Source organism: Nilaparvata lugens, chromosome 1 (genome assembly GCF_014356525.2).
Source record: "Nilaparvata lugens isolate BPH chromosome 1, ASM1435652v1, whole genome shotgun sequence".
Lineage (NCBI taxonomy): Eukaryota > Metazoa > Arthropoda > Insecta > Hemiptera > Delphacidae > Nilaparvata > Nilaparvata lugens.
This window is the reverse complement of record NC_052504.1, coordinates 40,014,320-40,037,702: the sequence shown is the minus strand read 5'-3', so window position 1 is coordinate 40,037,702 and position 23,383 is coordinate 40,014,320. Positions and strand designations below refer to the sequence as shown.

Below are 23,383 nucleotides of genomic sequence, written 5' to 3'. Positions count from 1 at the left end.
CATCTCCCAGTTAATGGAATGACTTGAAATTTGGAACGTAAGGTCTCAATAATTGGAGCGATTGGTCTCAAATGAAAGATAATTAAATACTCTATAAGCTACGTTGCCTTAAATCCATCTTGCATGACTGTTTATTATAAAAAAAAACTGTCGAGACTGTAAAAATGAGGAAAATATCGCAAATTTCTTGATTTTTTTTTAAACAAACGTATCTTACTCCACGATTATATTTTCATAAAATTCATTTACCTCACATGAAAGAGGAGATTCTGTCCTTCAAATCAAGAACCATTTTTTATCATTTCGGGTTACCGAGATACATTCATTTAATGAATGGTTATCAAAAATCATATTGTTGGTTATGTATTCGTTGGTAAACAAACTATCAGCGCATGCGCAGAGAAGCAAGCAGACTACAATGATCGACCAATGAGAGCCCAGATAGTTGGAACCTGTTGGAACTGTACCAGGTCGGACAATTTACCACACTTCGACTGTGTGGCAGAAAGTTGGAACTGGAACAGGTTTCTAGAACAGAATCTGTCAAAATTCCTCTCATGGAACGTGGAACTTTTCACTTGGTGAATTGTGAATCAGACAATTTACCACATTCCATGTACACAGAAAGGGCCCTTTGTGACTGACCTTACTCTATCCTCTGAGTGATTGAATTAGAGCTGACCACAGTTCTTATAGCCTGATTTCTCAGTCGGTCTCTTCTTGTCTTTCCAATCACTCTAATTAGGAAGCGCATTTCTGTCAAAGTCCATGTCTCGGAAGAGTATAACAAAGTAAGAGCATATGTGGACCAGAAGACTGCCAGTTTCACTTCTGGCTGACATTGATAATTCCATTGACCAATTAGAGCCTTCATAGGTGGTATGGGACTTTCTCCACCATGCTACGACTGCAAGGCAGGAATAATTTACTTGTAAAATGATTTTGGAACATCAACTGTTGAAATGGTTCCCATGGAACGCGGAACGTTTTACTGCTAGGGACAATTTACGGGTACACAGAACGCTCCCACTAACGACAAACTGGGCTAACTACCGATCGCGTCACGTTCCCAGACCCAGTTTGTTGTGTCTTGAGGAGACTGATGCAGTCAATTTGGGAGCGAGTCAAGCTGGGTCGACGACAAAGAGAGTAGACAACAAAGTGGGTCATTTTACCGACCGTATCTATCGCCTCATGACACAACAAACTAGGTCTGCCCAAAAATGTGACCCAGTCTTTTGACGACAGATGCGGTCGATTTTTTATTTCTTACAAATCGGATCAGCGACAGACTTCTATTCTAGGTACCTTGATTACGATGGTTTAGTGAAGGCTGGAATTGGTGCTTGAAATTTTGATGTCCATTCAAGATGATTCATTGAGAATAAAATATATAATTGAATTTAAAACATCTTGAAAAAATATTTTTAATGAGAAGTCAGGCCATGTTGAAATTTGAATGTAAACAAACACGAAGCAGAAGAACTATTCAATTCTTTTTTACTGCTTGAAATATACCAGTTCCACTCATAGATGGAGCCACCATCACCAGCCTCTCCCAAGGTCTATAAATACAGGTCATGACACTCGTGTTCCTTATGGAGCGGCCATTTTATGGGGTCTTCATGGCGCTACATTTGACAATCCAATCTAATTCAATTTCCTCATAACAAAATTATGCATTTTAAAAACAATATTCTAGTCCAGATAATATGTAAATTCAGGTTTTCAATTTTTTAATAATGGAATTTCAATAATAAATGATTCAATTATTCATTTATCTTTTATTAAAAATTGTTCTTATTCTTGTAACTTAAGGATTATGATTAATAAGGCATTGGGACAAGACAGAAATATGCAAGGCCAACTTTGAAAAGAGTCTTAAGTTCCCGATCAATTAAATTGGAAAATCAACAATTCAGTTCCTAGTTGGAATCTAAATATTAGTATCCTATTGGAACAATTTATTTTACAATTCAAAGCCAAGTAATATCCCTTGAACAATATAACAAAATAACACATCATGTTGTTCAACCTATAATGATAACAGTGTTGATAAATTTGAAAATTGGTGAACTAGAACCCCATAAAATGGCGATTTTGCAATGCATCACGGGACTGTGTCATGACCTGTATTTATAGAACTTGGCCTCTCCTATAGCGTTTACTATAGCAATGGTTTACAAAACATCCCATGGCATGGGTTGGAGTGGCGTGGATTAGCGTGGGTCTACTTTGGGCCTTAGTCAAAAGTGAGATATTCGCTGATGCTCATTCAATAATTCATTATATTCAATATTATGTATTACAATGAGATATGATAAGTTTGTGGCATCATTACAATAAACTAGTTTGCCAAAAAGTTAATAATTATGTAGGTAATGATATTGTATATTGAAATTACTTTGTGAAAAATGTTATAGAAGTACCTTCTTCTAATAATAGAGGTAATACCTTTCTTTATTAAGAAGAATACTTTCTTCTTAATAGAGGTTACTTCATTGGCTGTGCGAACATATGGATGATTTCAATGTATAAGCTATAAGAAGGTGTGTGATAATTATTGATAAAATTATTATAGTAATTATCATTGATTATTTTATAATTAAAACTGTGAACTATATTGTCTTGTCATAGTAAGTGAATAAATGTATGTTAACTGTGAGCTTCCAAGTGAGAAGAAAGACATGAAAGACAAAAGACAAAAAATAGGTGAGTGCTTCCAACCACCTGTTGCCAACCTTACAACAAAAATTTCCTGTGAATTCTACAGTTGAGCCAGCTCAAAGATAATCTGTGCTTACACTCTGTATCATAAGACCATTTTTTTAGTCCTGGACAATGTTAGGCCGCAGACTACAAAATCCTCAGACTATGAAATCCCGAGCTCATAAACCGGCCCCAAATATTTAGCTGTTTCCATAATGATTCCCACCAAATTTATTTATGTATTTGCATCTTTGAGCGGAATCCTTACACCCACTATAATAAAACAAGTTTATTTTGATTACATTCAGTCCATCTTACAATATAGTATTATAGCTTGGGGTGGTACATTCAAAACTACATTGACTCCTTAATCAACTGTTCAGAAACTTATAATGAAAAGCACCTTATGCAAACCACTAACATATCCATCAGATTATCTCTTTGAAGAATTTAAGGTATTAAATGTACAACAATTATACATAAGAACCCCAACCTTGTATATATTCAAACACAAAGTATCTATATTTTCTAATATCATTCACAATTATAACACAAGAAAAGCTATAAATATCGGTATCATCAGCCCCAGACTAACTAGAACTTTCTCCTCCACTTTCTCCTCCAAAGTCGGTAAGATTTTGATGATAGTAGCCTAGCTGTTTACATCAAATTATTAGCATTGTCTAAACAACAACCCAAACAGCCATTAGTTGTTTACAATCCGATATCTCGCTGACATGACAGGACAGGACAGAATTTACTCTGATGGACAGTATTAGAGGAGAGTGTGGTTTATAACTTCGCGAGGTCTACTGTTCACAGAACCACTAGTTATTCCAAGTTGCAGATTTCAGATATCAATACAACAGTTCATGATCGTGTTCTCCAACCCAGGGGTCTCTATAGTGATGTCCATGTTATAATGGCAGTGTACGATTGACAATATTGTTGCTGTCCTTCTCTATCATACAACAAAACAGATAGCGCTATCTCTCTCTAGCTTTGCAATGTTGTCTGTTTGCCAGAATATTTTATTTTCACTTTTGACAGTGACTGTACAGAAGAAAACAAACAATTTTCAGTTTAATAATTTATCTAGGTATTAACAATATTGGTTCATTATGAAAATGTGTGAGTGCGCGATAACAAGTTAGTTCCGATTATTCAAGTGTGCCAATGAAATTTTCATGTCTTTCAAGACCGCAAATGGTTATTCTTCAGAACTAATAACTTTTCTTTGAATTTGAAGGTAAGGTACCTTAATCTGGTAAATATTTTGATCAGTTAATTAATATGAAACATTGTCTTAATATTTTATGTTTTTGGAAATTAGTAATACGAAATAAGTAACTATACAAATACGAAACTATCAAGTAGGTAACTTGATAGAGCCTATAGGCTACAGTATTTTACTATAGGCCTAATATTTGTCCGTACATTTATAACCGATCAATTTCAAAGTCAACAAAAGTTGAAATAATTTTATTCAACTGTTTGCTCTTTTTATATAATGGTTTTATTCGTTGGGGTTAGTACAAATTAAAGGTGCTCCGCAGTGGCGTAACGTTTCCAAATGGGCCCCCCCGCAAAAAAAATTAAGGGCCCCTCTTCTAAAATCGTACCACCTTTCTCCAGCCCCCTTCTCACCTAATCCCAAGCATTGAACTCTAATGTTACGTACATCTTTCATGAGTGAATTACATAGCTTAAGTTAGATGAAAAAATTAAACTTGTTCTCGATTGAATTCTACAATTCAAGTCAAGAATATTATGTTTTAGGCTACAAATATAGAATCCAACCTTTAGAGTTAGTAAGAAGTATCTAGTCTTAAGATTCATGAATTATTAGAAGTTCAAGTTTTAGTAAGAAGTTTAAATTTTTCAAGGTTCTAAATTAGAGTTCGATTGATAATAATTATATTATTTATTTTATTGATTTGAGAAAAATTTTCAGAAGAAATAGTAGCCTACCTTTGAGTTGTAGGATTTATACTTTTGATTTATTCTGTCGTCTTGCTTTTTGAGATGCAAATATTCTGATAACTTCATCGAGTTCTATTTCTACTTGTATTCTCTTGATATTAATTTATAATCAGACTGATAACATTGTTCTATGAAACCTGTCATTTTCCACAATAAAACTTCTGCTTTTTTATCAAAAGTTACTTCCATGATTATTTAATTTTTCTTTTTAAAGTATGCAATATATAATTATCATTTCGGGCCCCCAAGACCGGGTAATTTTATTTTTTCAGAAAACCTATATCAGTCAACATATTATCCGGGCCCCCCCGCGCCGCTGGGGCAGCGGGGGTGTACGTTACGCCACTGGTGCTCCGTATTTAGTAAATAAGTTGATGACAGTTGTCCTCCTGATATTGAACTGAGGCTACAGTAGTTTCATAATAACTCATAGGCGCATAGGCCTACATTCTAAGGAGCTACGTTGTAGCCTATATTATGTTACTAGCCGTCAGGCTCGCTTCGCTCGCCATATCCGTCTAGCCAGGGGGCTCCGCCCCCTGGACCCCCAACTGGGTCGTCCAACAATGAGATCAGCAGGCTCGCTTCGCTCGCCTGCATTTTTCATTTGAGCATTTTTATCATATGTTAGGACAATCCAGTCGGGGGTCCAGACTAAACGTCTGGCTAAACGGATATGGCGAGCCTGACGGCTATTAATATAATATTCCCAGGATTGAAGTAGCAGTGCCCAATCAATTTTTCCGCGATAAATGCATTTAAATCTTCAACTTGGTGCCAACCTAACAAAGTCAACTCAACTTAATGCCAACCTGACAAAATTATTAATTTAGTTGCAGTTAACAACTGTTTCGAAGAGGTACTCTATCTAGATTATAGCTCTATAGTAACATATGATATATGATATGGAAATTTCAATTATAATTAAGAGATTGGGAGAAGAAGAATATACATGCTAAAAGACGAACTTTAAACCCTTAAAAACCACCCTTAGAGTTAAAATATTGCCAAAAGATTTCTTAGTGCGCCTCTAAAGGGCCAACTGAACATACCTACCAAATTTGAACGTTTTTGGTCCGGTAGATTTTTAGTTCTGCGAGTGAGTGAGTGAGTCAGTCAGTGAGTGAGTGCCATTTCGCTTTTATATAGATAGGCCTATCGCACTTTTTGATTTATTTGAAATTACATGAAGCTGCGTTTACACCAAATTTATTAACAAAATGTTTATTTTCCGTTCTTATAGATTATTTTAGATTGAAAATATGAGTTTGTCAAGCTCCGTATTTAATCTATAAGTACAGAAAAATAAAAATGTTGGTGTAAGCTCAGCTTTACAGGTATATCAATAATAATCATTAGCAACTAATAATATTACAAAAAATTACCTTATTATAAAAACAAACTGAAAATATAGTAGTCAGCTGGTCAGTAGAATAGGAAAATTACTACCTAATATTAGCTTTTCATGTAACAGAGCCTTGGTTTGACTGAAATATTAGAAGTTGGCTAAATACCAGTTTAGTTGACATTTACTAAAATCAAGAGGAGTAGGCCTTTTACATCTGATGTGATCGCCAGTATAAAGTTTCAAAGCAAAAAAGACTGAGAAAAACTTCGCCAGCTTATCCAATTTTATGTTGTAACTCAAATGAATATACATGACAAATAATTCAGGCTAGATGAAAAATATTTTTTTTTTTAATTTTAAAATTTATAGTCGGGCTTTCAGCCCGATGACCGTACTTTCTCGAATCTTTCCTTTCTCCATCTCCTAAACTATTGAGGTCGATATGAGAAAATTTTTTGGTGTAAATGTCATATTTAAAGAAAAGACCAAGATCTACAACATAGGTATTTCTATCTATATATCAGTGGTGTAGCCACGGAGGGGTTCAGAACTACAATTTCCTTTGTTGAGCCTATAAGAGGACAACAAATTTAGAGAGAAGCTTAGCAGACCTCACTTCCGACGTGGAGGGATATTATGCGGAGCAGAGAAAAGTAGGCATACGGCGGGCAGCGTTGTCTAGTCTTTAAGCATAGATTATATTATGGTAATTTTCAATATCACAACAAAACGACGAGCTGTGCTAGGGAATTTTACAACTTTGTCCTCTATTTCCATTTCGTTGCAAACTGCTTGAAAGTGGGTACAATGACAACGTAGACGCTAACTTGGCACTAATGTACCGTACTTGAGACCTTTCTTTAGAGACCTTGAGCACAATAAAAATATAAAGAGTGACTTATTTTTGGGTATTTTCACAAATCTGACTTACGCACTTAGTTTTTGTGGGTGCTGGATCCAAATTCGGAAATAGAATCTTATTTCTATCTTTATTTACAAGGAAGTTAGAATGAAAAGAGAAGAAGAGAGGAGTAATCAATTGTGAACTATGAATCCGCAAGCAACAGCCGAGTTGTAATGTTGTAGACCATTTCCCATTTCCATTATTACAAGTTCCCGTCATAGGAAACTCTATTTCCCAGCCTCGTTTCCATTACCACTGATTCAGCGCTGCAACATGACTATAGTGAGGTCCACGCTATAATGGCAGTGAAGAAAGATAGAAGAACAACGTTGTCGTTGTCGAACCTCTGTCTTGTCAATGCCTTCTATAGACGGTAGCTCATACAGGTTTACTAATGTAATATTAACCGTTCATTCACGTTTAAAATAATCAATCACGATATCGTGAATCCAACATCAAAAAGTATTTCATAACGTCTCGATATTCTTATTTAAATAAAAATAGAATTAATGTCTATTACAGCTATTGTCTCAATAGACAATGCAGAAAACATCACAACACCCACCTTGGTCGATGTATTCGCTACTTTTAAATGAATCTTTTCTAATTTTGTAATTTTAATAAAAAAAAATAAAATCCCTGTTTGTCAACATGGGCACCCCCCCAAGCGGTGCTTCCTCAATTCAGAAAAAGTTCAGCTTAAACCACCTCCCCCCTATACGAAATAATTTCGTCATTAGTCACTTTTTGAACACTGATGACCTTTTATGGGTCCTCATCTCCAAGATTAGATTTTGAGCTGAGCCACAAGTCACAACCAGCCCCCCCCCTCTCCCACAAGAATTTCAAGCACATAGTCCTGAACCCTTTGCTCAGATTTGGAACCACAATTAGCCGTCTGTACCCTTAGGCTTGGGCTTATGGGAGAGAAGATAATGTTGGTGGAGTAGTGATGATTGCCGCTTGTATTTACGATAAGACGATTAACAGTGGAAATCAAACATCATGCTCAACCCATGGTGTTTTGATGTGCGTTGATGTTGATCTTTCTTTGGCTGACACACTGCAGCGAGAGTCAACTTCGGGGTACAATTTCTTTCTACCTATCCAGATCCAGGTCATCAATGAAATCATTTGCTTTTACTTCTCGTCGTCGCTACGAGTCTGTCATGCTGGAATTCCAGCGCCCCCTCCCCCCCTCCCGGAATTCTCTCTCTTTCCACCGCCTATGAATATACTGTTTACCATTGACCGAGTCTCCTTCACCAATGCCCATGCGCACACATATCAGCTTTCTTTCTCCAAGATGCAATAAAATAAATATTATTTTCAAGTTTCCAATTATACACATTTCAATAATTTTTTGCAAGCTTTCCAAATTGTGGTGTTTCCTCAATAGGGTTCAAATGAACCGGAAAATTATTTCTTGTACTGATAACAAGTATTCTTGTAATTGGCAATTAATGCCAAAATTAGTTACAACCAGAATTCTATGTTATTCAAAACAACTTTTCTGAGATCTTACAAGTTGATATTGACGTTGACAATTCATATTTCGAGAATCAAACCTTAATAAATTGTGAATTAACCCTTGCCTATTACGCAATATTTCTATAAATCTATCATGTTTCCATGATTCTCTCCGTGATTCATGTTCCTCTGCCAACTTTTTACAAGGCTGCTTTTGCTTTCTTTTAAGACTAATTACACGTTTTTCGATAAAACAATCATCTCAATTGAAAATATACTTGCTTTTTAATATTTTTTTGTAATCCAATATTGCACTTGGTTGTACTCGTATATTCACTTATAAGCTACAAGTCTGTGCTTAGTAGCTATGAGGCTATAGTACAGAGTTGGGCAGGAAGATTTTAAACGAAATAATTTTTATTAATTAATATAAATAATTTTTAAACGAAATTCAAAATTTATTATTTTATTGTGTACCTTGGATGTTGCAATTATAAAAATTAAAGAGGAAAAAATAAAAACATTGATTAGTATGTACGAAAAATAACATTTTGTTAAATGCTGTCCGTTTTTGTCCATAAACTCCTGTAGTGAGAAGTTGTCCATACTGAAGCATTGCACGTGAAACCGCTCGAATTTCTTGTGTTGTTTCACTCAGGGCTTCAAGGGTTCGTGGTTTGTTCATGTATACACGTGTTTTTAGGTACTGTAGCCCCATGAAAAAATAGTCACAAGGTGTCAGGTCCGGTGACCGAGGAGGCCACTCCACATCTCCACGAAACAAAATGAGGCGTCCAGGGAAGGTCTGTCTTAGAAATTCCATAGCTGCTCTCGATGTATGGAATGTCGCCCCATCTTGTTGCAACCATACAGTATTGACGTTGATAAGTCGTCTTCTCAATTGTGGCAGAAAAAATTCACGCAGCATTATTAGGTAACGATCCGTATTGACAGTGCCGGTTCGACCGTTTTCTCAAAAAAAGTAAGGGCCAATAATTAGTTTTATGGGGCTATCTAAAAGCACGTGTATACGTAAACAAACTACGAACCCTTGAAGCCCTGAGTGAAACAACACAAGAAATTCGAGCGGTTTCACGTGCAATGCTTCAGAGTAGTATGGACAACTTCTCACAACGTATACAGGAGTGAATGGCCAAAAACGGACAGCATTTAACAGATCTTATTTTTCGTACATAGTCAATGTTCTAATTTTTTCCTCTTTAATTTTTATAATGGCAACATCCAAGGTACACACTAAAAGAGTAAATTTTGAATTTCGTTTAAAAATGAGTGTGTAACTGTTATTTCAAATCATCCATATCTCCCTGCCCAACTCTGTATTTAGACATTACTGTGGTACTTCTAATTGGCATTGGTTATATTATTATTATCCTTATGTCTTTTTTGAATGAGAGATCCTGATTGGTATTACCAATCCATTATCTGTGGCATTGATAGTGACTATTCGATTTCTACGGTAAATCAAATACAGTCCTAAGTATACAGAGATCGTAATAATAAATAGTTTCCTGTTAATCCGCCCTCCTTTTGTGAACATTGATAGAAATCAATTTTGTATTATTAACATTTCTCATAAAATAATATTTTCTCCATGTTACCAAGTAAGTTAATGTTATGAAATGAATTGATATTTCATATTTCCAAATTCTGTGAAATATTCTCAAACTAGGATCATAGAAGAAAAATCCTAAGCTAATTATGATGAAAGAGTTTGGTTATCCCTGAAATGAAAACTAACAATACATTTTTAATTGTATTAGTAAGTTATGCGTTTGAATTATTTATGTAATAGCATTGCCGCAATTACAGAACATTTCTGTGATGTAATAGTTGTCAATCCCGTTCTGTATGATTTACCGGTGTACGAAATAAACATTTAAATTGGCTCTGTTGGTCTTCAAAGTATAATTTTGTTTAAATAATTACCTTACAAAAGATATTTATATTTTCAATTGATTGAATCAATACTATAGTTTGAATAAATAAGTTGAGAGTTGGCCTTACAGCGTTGCCAATCTGTAATTTTTCAAATTTCCACCTAATTTAACCACAGAATTGTTTGTAGAATATCATCCCCGATATTCCAGTAATGCTGAAAAAGTTTCAGGTTGAAGGATTAAAAGAAAATTATTTTTTTTTATAAAATTCGAAACATTGCGAAATTGTTTTTTAATATTACTTCTCTCAGAATTATGGGATGTCGTAATAAGTGAGAATTTTATATGGAAATAACGGGAAAAAACTCCTCTCTATTGGAGTCTGAATAATTTTTGTCGGACTCAGTCATTTTTTAATAATTAATGATTATGTTCGCCAATGTCAAGACATTGAAAACATGAAATTTTCGACGTGCTAGGATTCTTTTTCAAAAGATTAGTGGTTGGTGAAAGCGAGAGAGTTTCTCAGAAATAATTATTGAAATTATTTTTCCAATGGTCCAAAAGTAGTCGGAAGATCGTATTTCGATCTCTATTACAAGTTTTAAAGTTAGAAGAGCGGCTGCATGGTATACATTGTGTATTGACTACTTGATTTTACGCTAAAGGCTGGCGATTTACAGGATATTTGACAGAAATATTTCAACTGCAAGCAGCTGGCTGCAATGAGAAAGGCTGTCATGCAACACTGTTTGGATTATTCAGGCAAGGTTGTCATTTTCAATTATTATTGTAATCATTGTGGCTTGCAGTCGCTGAATTCTTCAAACGTTCTGTCTCATGCTTTTTGTTGATCCCTGATATTGATAGCATAATGGTGGCACATCATTAACCCTCTCTGCTTGAGTTTGAAACTCCTGAGAGGCCAAACTACGTTCCTTGGACTACTTTCGACAATTGTAATGATAATTTCAATTATTTCTGAGAAAACTTTCTTGCTTTCACCACCCACTTATCTTTCGAAACATAAAAGTTCCTATTATGTCAAAAATTTCATGACTTTTCTACTTGGAATGTCTCGACATTGATGAACATTATCATTGATTAAAAAATTACTATGTGTCGGATAAAAATGATTTAGACACCAATAGAAAGGAGATTCTCCCCCTTATTTTGATATCACTTATTACGACATCCCCTAATTCTGAGAGAAGTAATATCCAAAATAGGAACATATTTTCACAATGTTTTCAATTTAATAAAAAAATGAATTTCCTTTCAATTCTTTAACCCTGAAACTTTTTTAGCACTGCTGGAATATCGGGGATGATATTCTACAAACAATTCTATGACACATTTTTAGAAAGTTGCAATATTTCACAGTTTGACAACGCTGTAATTTCTTCGGTTGGAGGGCCAAGTCTTATTTTATGACTATATAAATAAGCCAACTTATTTTATATAGACTATACCGTACCAACTAATTAAAAGTATGGACAAAAAGAAAAGCCCACCTTAAATATTATGTAAACGATTTTTATTATTGTGAAGTTTCAAATTCGAAAACGAATTATTCTCAAATGAACTGGATTAACTTTGAGACCTCCTTCATAATTTACTATCATAAAACTCTAGATATTCCACTGAATATAGGCTACTCCGTTCCACTAATTTATTCAATTCTATAATTATTCTTCACTACACATTGTACAGCATTTTATTCGCATTAATTTCATCTGAAACAATTTAATTATGGTAGAATATATTTGTGTGTAAATTACATGAGTGTGCAATTGATTATTTGTGTGCAAATTACAACATAATTCATCACTACACCATAGCGCAAGACTGGTCATACGTTTTCACATCTACTTTCTACGTTTCAAGTCAGTGATAGAAGATAGTTTTTGGTGGTGGGCTCAATTTGTTGACTGGTTCATATTGGGAGTTGTCAGCTGATGATGTGTGGCTGGCGCCATCCGATTTTTAACCCACTTACTGCCGACTAAACCTGCTCCGGATGGTGGCTGCTGGCTCCTGGTGTGAGAGTTGCAGTTGAGGCATCACAAGCTAGTTTGCAGTCAACCTGTTCCTGGAATATTCGAGTCTTTCCTTTACTCGACGATAACTGTGATCTAAGAACCGTTCGAATTGCTATTTTACTAGAATTTATCCGGGAGATGAGTTTTATTGTTGAATAAGCAAGGGAAATCCAAACTTACTTTAATAGTAATGTGTATTGAGTATTGAATAGTGAGTTCGCCTGGATGTTTATTGTGGCCCAAGTGTTTGCATGTTTGTCTCTCAGAGACACTGGAAGTCCTAATAACAATTTCATAAGTTTGGATTGTACTTGCTTTTACAAGTCATTGCTGATTTTGCATAGCGTATTGATTCTTGAACGCAGCCGATGACTAAATAATTCATATAAATGAATAAATGAAAAATTAATTGAAATCAAAATGACTGTGTAAGTTTTGCTGGCAGGCAAAGTTCCTAGAAACAATGTTTTCTGCTCTAAATATCTCGATATTGACGATCATTGGAACATAATCATGAATTAAAAAATAACTGAAATAACATTTTCTGATGAAAATGATCTAGACACCATAAGGAAGAGGACACTCCCCCGTTATTTTGATATAAATATCTTACCAATTATTACGACATCCCATGAATGAAGAGATATTCAAAATAAAAGCTTATTTCCGCAATGTTTTTAATTTAATCAGAAACATTGAAATCCTTTTAATCCTTCAATAATGAAACTTTTTTAGCACTTCTAGAATATCGAGGATGATATATTTTATGTACAATTCTGTGATTGAATTACAAATGTTCAATTTTAAACAATTTGGCAATGCTGCTAGGTCCAAGTCTCAACTTATTTCATACAAACCTTAGTAGTTAGTTAATTAAGTTTGTAGCGTGAATGTTGATGTTGTGGAACTTTTCCATAATTGAATAGACTTAAAATGTTGTTAAAAATCCACTTTAATTAAATAAAAATTAATATTTTACAGGAGCATGCTTTCGTGTGTGCTCACACAGCTAAAATATAAATTTAATCTATAAATATTAATTTAGTCTATTCAATCTTAGTAGTTTTAATAATTTTAATAATACTTTTAATAATAGTACTTAACAATAGTACTTTTAATAATATTCAAGCAATTGATTAATTTGCATAGTTTTTTAATTTGCAAGTATGACGTTCTGCCAAACATTTTGAAAAATTGAACCTGCATCTAAAGAATTAAATACTAGAAAAATAAAGATAGAATGTGTTAGTGTTGGCCTGAACCTTTCCACCAGAAGAACAAATAGATCGGATGATCAGATCTCGTGCAATAATTAATAATTAGATACGGTTTTGACAACTACTCCATTGAAGTTCAAGCTCGATAACCTATGACCTTCTGTTTTCGCGGATATTTGTTGCTATCATGTTGTAAATACTTGATGAAATTAATGAAGGTAGAAAACCTACTATTGTCTTATGAAAGTAGGTACCTATCGAAACACTTTTGGACGTGCTGTGTAATTCCTGAGTTATTAATAATTTATATTGACTTGTCTGGAGACCTTGGAGTTGAATAATATGACATCGGCTTTAGTTGCCATGATCTTGACCTAGAATCGAGAAATAACTGTACACTGTGCAGCAAGCAGGGTTAAAAGGCGTTACGTTAGTCGCCATAGAAGATAGAAACATTCTGCTTTATTAATTTCATTAAAACTGGATATTGTTTGCTAGTTCAACAAGGTCTTTGTGGTATCTTGAATTATGGAATGTATTCATTATCTTTCATTATTCTACTGTAATTGTGATTCAATGTATGAGTAAATTTTAAATACATATTTTTGTCACTTACAGTTAATGTAGTTAATTAATAATTATTTATAATTATTGATTAGGCATGTTCTAGGCTCTATTATTACTGAAACTCTCCACATTTCCATTTAATACTAAATCTAATTTTGTAATAATGATTTAGAATAAAATCTGCTTTACATGATAGATTCTAACTTTGGTGTTTATCGATTCTCTCTATTATTATAACGCATATCAGAAGACCAATTATAATTCAAGTACCGTTGACGCTTGATGTTTATTCTCGTCAATCATTATGACAATTACCTAAATTAATTAATTTTGCATTTTATTTACATTGATGAATTTCTTATCTAATTGTATGAATAGTAAATTGACGTTTGTACGGATGTTCGTCCGAAATACTTCCTTTCCGTCTACAATAAAGCTTAGCACCACAGAAAAATACGGCAATTCTCTGTATTGAATTTGGAGCTTTCTCATTCAGCATATCACATATCATGATCTTATAATTATTATTAAAGTTTCGCAGTTCTCCTAAAAATTGTGATGTTAAAAATGTGATTAGACGCATTTTTCTGGAAGTCTCTCTTATTCTTATAACAATAGCCATTGTCTGAACACAAATTAGGAAATTTTGAGTGAGTTTCCTATAACTGATGAGACCTTTCTAACGTCATCTTCTGTTTATTTCATCACATCAAAATATTTATTGTAATTTTTTCTCATTTTGTTAAATATAATTTTATCTGAAATCCAACAATTTTATCAAAGTGCTACAATTTCCCTATTATATCAAGTGTCACAATCTTGTAAACTTATCACAGCTCAGGGGTACGTTACTCATTAGTCTATCATCCGATGGAATATCAGTTTCTTTAGACTTGGAAGAATATGCGTCGCAGAGAAATGGAGGGAGATCAGCCAATCCTATTATAGAATAATAGTTTATTGAAATAATTCAAAACACAATAATTATAATCCTACAAACTGATTCGATTTGTGGTGAAACATTAGTTAGCATTGCCTTGCAAGAGTGTTGTGTGTTCACCTGCACACATAGAATGTGCCCAATACAGATGTCACGGGCCGAGACCCGTTAACCGGCGACCTCAAACCCATCGCGTGACTCAGTCACTCAGTGACGTATGTGCCAGCTGTTTAGTTACTTTTGACTAAGCTGCTTTGCGGTGACTGGTCAGTAGTCACTAGGCTTAGTCGCTCACTTTCTACTATGCACTTTCCCGGCACTGACCTCCCCTCAGCACTCTCCATAAATCTTTCAACTCCCGATGGAATCCCAGCTGGAAAATTTCGATTTACGTCTATGACATAATTACGGTAGGCCTATATGACGCCTGTCGCGCCACTCACGTGTGTCTAATAATTCTTCAATACTCATGCGGAAGAAGCTGAAGTAGTTATTTGTGCAACTAGTGCGCAAAGTGACACTTTGCTGCACCGAAAGAAACGTTTACGCACGAGCCGTATGCGAGTGCGGAATGGTTTCTTGAGTGCAGCAAAGGAACTTTGCGCACAATTTTTCCTAGTTACCATTAAATATGGAAAGTGAATAATTATGGGTAGAATGTCCAGAAATCCATCAAATGTTTGTCTGTATGATTTTGTAATTAATAACAAATTTAACTAATTTTAAAATTGATAATTCAATAAAAAAATGTTCAATTTGTAAATTTTCAAATTTCCCAATCTTTAAATTTACAATTTTTTTAATTTTTGTTTCAAATTTGTAATTTTATTAATTTTCAAATTTTTATATTTTTTAATTTTCAAATTTTTATATTTTTTAATTCTTATATTTTTCAATTTTAAATGTTTAATTTTAATAATTTTTCAAGTTTTAAATATTTATTTTTTCAAAATTACATGAATAATTTTCATTGAAGTAGAGAATTATCAGCCAAAAAAAAAGAGATTGTGAATGGATTCGAACTCCCAACATCATCATCCTTGACAATATTCCATTCACCAGTCCAGTACACTCTTAACTGAGCTACTGAGCCACTCTCTGATGATTGACTGCTTGAAGGGGGTTTATTTTATGTGAGCATTGAAATGACTATAGTGAGGTCCACGTTATAATGACAGTATTTGATAAACTTTGATGCCGCTATCCTTATCTATCGTTTGACAAAGCAGGTAGAACTATCCTTTTCTAGCTCCACAATGAAGCCAAATCTGTTTTTGACGATGTAGAAATATAATTAATCAAGGCAGATAATAGGCAACGCTGTTCTCCACTGCCATTATAACGTGCACCTCACTATACCACAGTCAGTGTTACCAACTCAATTTTGATTTCCTGCATTGGTGCTCCGTATAACCTACTAACTATTTTGCGTTGTCATGCTGCAAATCTGGAGTACGCAAAGTACTCACTTTGCGCACTAGTGCGGAAAAGTGATTCGTTGCGGCCTGCAATCAGTGCAGAAATGTCCACTTTCCAAGGTACCTGTAGGAAAAATGTATTTTCACGATTGTATTAGTTTTGTTCTGAAGGCGTGTCATACAAGGTACTCAGATGAATATTTACTCTTTAACCATAATATAACCTGCCTTCTCTCAAAATATATGATTAATTACTAATATTATCCTTTATTGTTTATCTCCATTTCAATTTCACCAATTACTCCTATAACCTGATTATCATCGGCGAAATAAGCTTCTGCCTGTAGCTTATTGGTTTCTATGGTGGGATTCCAGCTTTTCACTTCCTTTTTCACTACAGGTGAGTTTTCGCGTATAATACAATAAAAATTTCAGTGCTTGTGTTCAGTCGGTGACCGGAACTTTGGGTCCAGGAATTTTGGGACAACTAGGAAAAAGAGTAATTTTGAGACTGGGGTCTGGGGTCTCTACCTGCGTGGTGATTAGCAAACAATAGTTGGCCCTTTCGACAGGTTCACACGCTTTTTTCTCTGAATGAAAACCATTCATATATTCATTTTTAGAAATAGTTCTGTGTACTGAGTAGATGAACAATCTATTTTCATCTCCAGACATCTCAGACTATTTTCTATTGACATCTCCAGAAGGCCTCTTTTCCAACATGTTATTAGATCTAAGTTTCTTGATCTTATGAAAACTAGAAATTCATATTTTCCTAATCAAGTAGCGGAAATAATAATTCAGCTTTAAAATCGGAATAAATGAATAATAATATATAGTAGATAAGTAGATTGAATAAATATTTATATAAAGTTGAATAGGCCTGCAACTGACTAATTCGATGTGTTCAGCGCCTTTGTGTTGAAGAACAATGTCTAACCATCTGTTGGAGACACCAGATTCTACCTGCGAAGACCCATCCTCTCTTATGTCGGAACCCTTTAGTATTGGTCCCAAAGTTCCTAGCACCGTTCAGTCATCTGTTTCAAATCTTGTATGAAGATCACAAAGTATTGCTTCCTTGTTCATTTGTCAAGTCCCTTGTGTGTGAGAGTCTGCTTTGTTAGAGTCGTGAATCATTGTCATAATTTGGTAGATTAAAATATTAAGCCGTATTTGGTTGGCTGTGATGAACATTTTTATTTCTTAGCGGAGCACAACTTTGTTGCCTAGCTATACAACCATATTATGTGTTGTGCTACTTCCATTTTTATGTTGCTTTTGGAATAGAATAAGATAATTTTTTATTGACCTTCGTCATAAATTACTACAAAATTCAATACAATTTGTAATTTGAATTCATAAATTACAACAAAATTCAATACAATTTGTAATTTGAATTCATAAATTACAACAAAATTCAATACAATTTGTAATTTGAATTCATAAATTACAACAAAATTCAATACAATTTGTAATTTGAATTCATAAATAATTACAACAAAATTCAATACAATTTGTGATTTGAATTCATAATTCTACAAATGTTTTTCTACAATTTTGCTCAATTTTAATACAGATGCTGTGCATTATAATGTTACAAATTAATTTAAAATTCAACTACAATTCTCGCTTTTTTATTTTATTTTTTTGGTATGGTTATGATCCTTGGCAAGAGTGCGCAATTCCCACTTGCTTCTGCTGCTGTAGGTGACAAAATATTTAGAAATTTGTATTATCAAGAAATATTTCAAATTTTCTCACGCATAATATAATAAAGTTAGTCACAAATATTTGATTTCGTAAAATCTCTGATGTTAATATTGCTGACACCAATCATTTTCTACTAAACAAAGCGTAAAAGTTACGATCATATAGTTTGCGTAAATATCGGTCACCAGGCGGGAGACGTCTGCTGTCGACCGATTCAGCAGACCTAAACATTCATTTCCGGCAGTCGGCTAAAATTGTCCCACATTTTGGCAGACGAAATTCTATATTGTCACATTCTTATTAGTTGACAATTTGACAACGCAAAAAAACATCCAGTTTTTCGAATAATTGTCAACTAGCCTTGTTTTCTCGCTAAAATTTCTAGCCTGCTGCAAAAACATCAATATTGATGTTTGGTGCTTATTAAGTAAAATTGGCAGAATACAGGTATCAAAGAATGAATTATGGTTTCCAACAGTGGAAATCATAATCCTAATGGATGAGGCAGAAGCTCGATTACTCGGACCTCTATAATTCGTAATCCTCTAACATTTGTGGGAAGGCAATGTAATATTTCGGTCCCCTCGATATTTCGTAGGAAAATCGGGCGCTGTCTTATCTTCAACCTCTATTATAATTCTATAATAATTCGTCTGCAAAAACTCTCGCATTTTTTAAATAATTCGTATATTCGGGAATTTCTTATACACCCTGGAAGGGGAAGATAATAACAGTATTATAATTAATAATGACATATCGATTAGCTATCGCTAACTAATTCTACATACATGAGGTCATCAACCGGAAATTACATAGACTGCTAGACAAAATTATTGTGTATTAACAAAGTAATCAGTAACATTAAGTACAGTAGACGTCAGCATGAAGAATTCGTTTATCAGTCTGTGAATGTTAGTTATGAGTCATGTTGTGCGCTAGTCTACCGGAAATTAAACCCATTAAATCAAAACTTCGAAATCAAACGAAAAAAGATGAATAGGTAGACTATCCAAGAATCTGTAAATGTTTCTGAACTCTTTTTATTTTACATTTAAAATATATTACAATATTTTTTGAAATTTTTAGATTTAAAGTTTTCCATATTATTTTCCATTTTAATCCATAATATCTATGATTGCTCATAAAATATTTAGTATTTTATAATTCGAATATTTCCTTCATCTATATAATAAGAGAGAGTAGGGTTGCGTTTGTTCGTGTGTTCGTTTGTTCGCATCAAAACATGTCAACTTGTGGATTGCATACCGGAAAAACGGGAATGATTTAGATCTCCAAATTTTGCACATAGATTCTAAAAATATCAATCTCGTGCACCTGGAAGCCCAAATTTTAATTTTCCTTCTAGATTTTTCAGAATTAAAGTTTAAATTTCATTAATGGTACATTCGATTTCATTAAAAAATCACCAAATCATATGGTCGAAATTAAAAAAGGAACATCAGTTTCTATAATGCTTTCTACCTGAAAAACATAGTTTTGAAACTTCGTTTTCCTGATTCAATGTTTAGGCCTACACGTGGCATGGATTATTAATTTTTCAGCTAGAACAATTTTTGAGGCAAAGTGCTAAATAAACGTCTACAGTTTCATCAATGCTGTATCGGCAATATGAAAACGCATGCAGTTAATATGTCTTTGAATGAAGGTGTTGTTATTTACATAAAGAAATTATATTCTTCCATTTTTATTTAATTGAAATTTCAAAATCATTCGAGCCCTGAGAGAATGTGTAATCACTGTACAGTCAGTCGAAAATTTTAATATTGGAATGAGGGGTATTTTGGCAAGCTGAGCAAAAAAATAAGGTCATATGCACCTTTTCGTTATATCTTCAAATGAAAAATGAGTTTTGTGGGTTGTCAAAACTCCCTCTGAAAGGGAAACTATTCAACTTATTCTATCTTTTTGTAAAATAACAATGATCATCCATCTATGTATCATCTTCTATACTACAGGGTGATTACAAATGAAATAGACAGTTTGTATAGCTTGTAGAGAATTTATTATTTAAAAGTTTAGATCATTACTTACATGATTACATAGAAGAATTCTTGAAGTTTTTATTGAAAATTTACAGATGTTCAATGTGTGCATCATTTGCAACACGACAGATATCAACACGGTAGTCAAATTCTGACCACACACGACTAAGAATCTCACGGTTAACTGTAGCAAGAGCATTTGTGATTCGTTGTTTAAGATCATCGATATCAACAGGAAGCGGTGGTACGAAAACTCTGTCTTTTACATAGCCCCACAAGAAAAAGTCGCAGGGCGTTAGGTCCGGACTACGAGGTGGCCACGGCTGAAACACAAAGTTTTCCTCACTTGCACGGCCGATCTATCGTCTAGGAAGATGTTCATCCAGATACCCTCTGACGTCTGAGTACCAGTGAGGCGGAGCTCCATCTTGTACAAAAATGAAGTTACAACTATCTTCATGGAGTTGAGGCATTAACCATTCGGTTAACATGTCCAGATAAATTCTTCCGGTTACTGATGGTTCTTGGAAGAAGAAAGGCCCGTAAACCTTTTCACAAGATAAAGCGCAAAACACGTTCACTTTAGGAGAATCGCGTATATGCTGTACAGTCTCTCTTGGGTTTTCTGTTCCCCATACTCGTACATTATGTCTGTTAACTTTTCCACTAATGTGAAAAGTGCATTCATCACTGAAAATTAGGCGATTAAACAATGTGTCGTCATTTTCAAGACAATGTTGCATCTCTTGACAAAAATTTTTACGTACAACTTTATCATTGTCATTTAAACTTTGTACTAACTGCAATTTATAAGGTGTCATTTTCAAACGTTTCCGCAGAATTTTCCACACAGTAGGTTGAGGAATTCTAAACTCGCTGATCTAGTCGATTTTCCTGGACTTCGTACAAAAACATCACGAACACTATCAATTTTTTCTTCTGTAACAGAAGGTCTTCCAGTACTCTTCTTCTTACACACACATCCACTGCTTTCAAAACGTTCATACCAGTCATAAATTGATTGCCTTGTTGGTGGTGGTTTACCGTATTTTGTTCTGAAATGACGCTGCACAACAGTAACAGAGTTTGTTTTGGCTAATTCAAGAACACAATAAGCTTTCTCCACTTGAGTAGCGGCCATATTGCTAAACTAAACTGGCTGTTGTAACACGGAGCAGCCAACAATAGCCAGCAACAGTTCTACCAACATAAACTTTAAGGAATTCCCTACAAACCTATATCTTTTACTATGTTGAAATACACCAGTTTAATTTTGTACAGGCTATTGAAGTTGTCTATTTCATTTGTAATCACCCGGTATAATAAAGGAAAGAACTGGATTATAAACGTAGCCTATACAGGTGTAAAGTATAGGGAAATTATGTTTGATGCATTATCACGTCAGAACTACTGGACTGATTAACTTGAAATTTTGCATATAGATTCTTGCTTAACCGAGGGTGGTTATAGACCAATTTTGAATTCTTCAAGATTTGATTACATCAAGTTTTCAATTATTTGTCATGCTTCCAGTTTGTATGGAAGCAGCAGAAGATTTCTCTTAAAAGGGAAATTAGAAGATTGGGTATCCTTTTCGAATGAAAAAACAGGTTTTCCGTCACACCCAAATTTTTTCCGCCATTTTGAATCCAACTTCTTTTTTTAATTGAAAGGTGGTCATACTGATTTACTTGAAATGCAGCATATAAATTCTCAATAAACCGAGGATTCTTATAGGCCTATTTTGAATTCTTCTATATTTCATTACGTCAAGTTTTAAAAGAGACCCTTGCGAAGCACGGGTTACATGCTAGTCATCCATAATTAGCCTCGTTCTCCTCCTACCCCGTCTCCTTCTCCTCCTCCATACCTCTAACCTCGATAATTCGTCACCCTCTATAATTCGTAGTAACGCTGGTCCCGACAACTACGAATTATAGATGTTCTACTGTATTTCTATCCACGTTCAATTTGATTTCATATCTGAAATTGATAAAAAATATAGAAGTTTCAATAACAAATTGGCTTGGTGGGTACATTATACGTCAGAAACTTACTTCGTGTAACATCAGTTACATTAATTTAATTTAACATTTTATTTGTTTTTTCAATACGGAACTTTAAACCGCTAACTGTTAAAAAAACGAATATATCTTGGCCGGAACATGTTAACGGTAGGAACTGTTCATTCTTTTCGGCAAAATTACGGGTCACAGGCTATGGAGGTTATTCTCTCTGGATGACTTGAGATGTCGTTGAATGTTGAATGGCCCATTCATTCTATCATGAATTCAGTCGGAGCTTTCCAAAATTGTTTCCAAGATTGTCATCCCTTCAATAATTGTAGTTCCATGGAAATTAACCATAACGTTCTAACTCTTCAACCAGCACAAAAACTTTGCTACTCGAATTGATAATAAAGGCGAATTAAATACAACTTTTCAATATATTTGATCTCACATTCATGAATATGATATACTGTAGTCTATTATGACTATGACTGATTACAGTTATAACTGACGTTACGTTACTTCAACAACAGTAATGTGGTTTTCGTACTTTTAGATTTGGTTGCTCTTATTGTCATGATGAATAAATACAGAATACAGAATCTTATTTGTGAAAGTTTTTAACTTAACTAGCTCCTCAAACTCATTACATTACTCTCATATAGCGCTTGCTCTACACGTTGTCATTTATCTACATTCATTATGCATTTGTCGAATCCCTCTCAACTCTCATGACATGTTGTAACAGTGCATTTTTATTGTCTTTTGCATTTTCTTTAGCACTTTCATTTCTTCTCATCACTGTTGAGCTAGCCACAATTTCGTGACCATGAATTACACTTTCTCCGAGATGCTCAAAACTTGTCTACTGGCTTTATATTGCTGAATTAGATTCTGCTAATGTGCTTTAAAATGTATTCTATTGCCTTTCGTGATTTGGTTTTCTCGTGCTTCTTCCGTGTGATCACCTACATAATAAGAAATAATGTTTCTCGTATGTTCAATGAGAATGAGTGCGCATTAGATTTCGAAATAAACACTAGGATAAATGAAGAAAGTACCATATTTCAATTAATCATATTGTCTATATGAGCCTTGACAGAAGAAAGTCACGTACAATATCACAACATTGATATAATTTGATACATAAAACTGCAGTTCT

At 34.1% G+C, this 23,383-nt stretch overlaps 1 protein-coding gene across 3 annotated transcripts in view; it reads left to right on the top strand.

Moving 5' to 3' along the window:
* Positions 1–3,777: 3,777 nt before the first annotated feature.
* LOC111051941 (sphingomyelin phosphodiesterase) overlaps positions 3,778–23,383 on the top strand; it is an 89,837-nt gene continuing 70,231 nt past the window's right edge. For all 3 annotated transcript variants that reach the window (XR_005571937.1, XM_039433695.1, XM_039433696.1), the window contains exon 1: positions 3,778–3,958. The gene's annotated coding sequence lies outside the window, so the exon portion shown is untranslated. The remainder of the gene's footprint in view (positions 3,959–23,383) is intronic.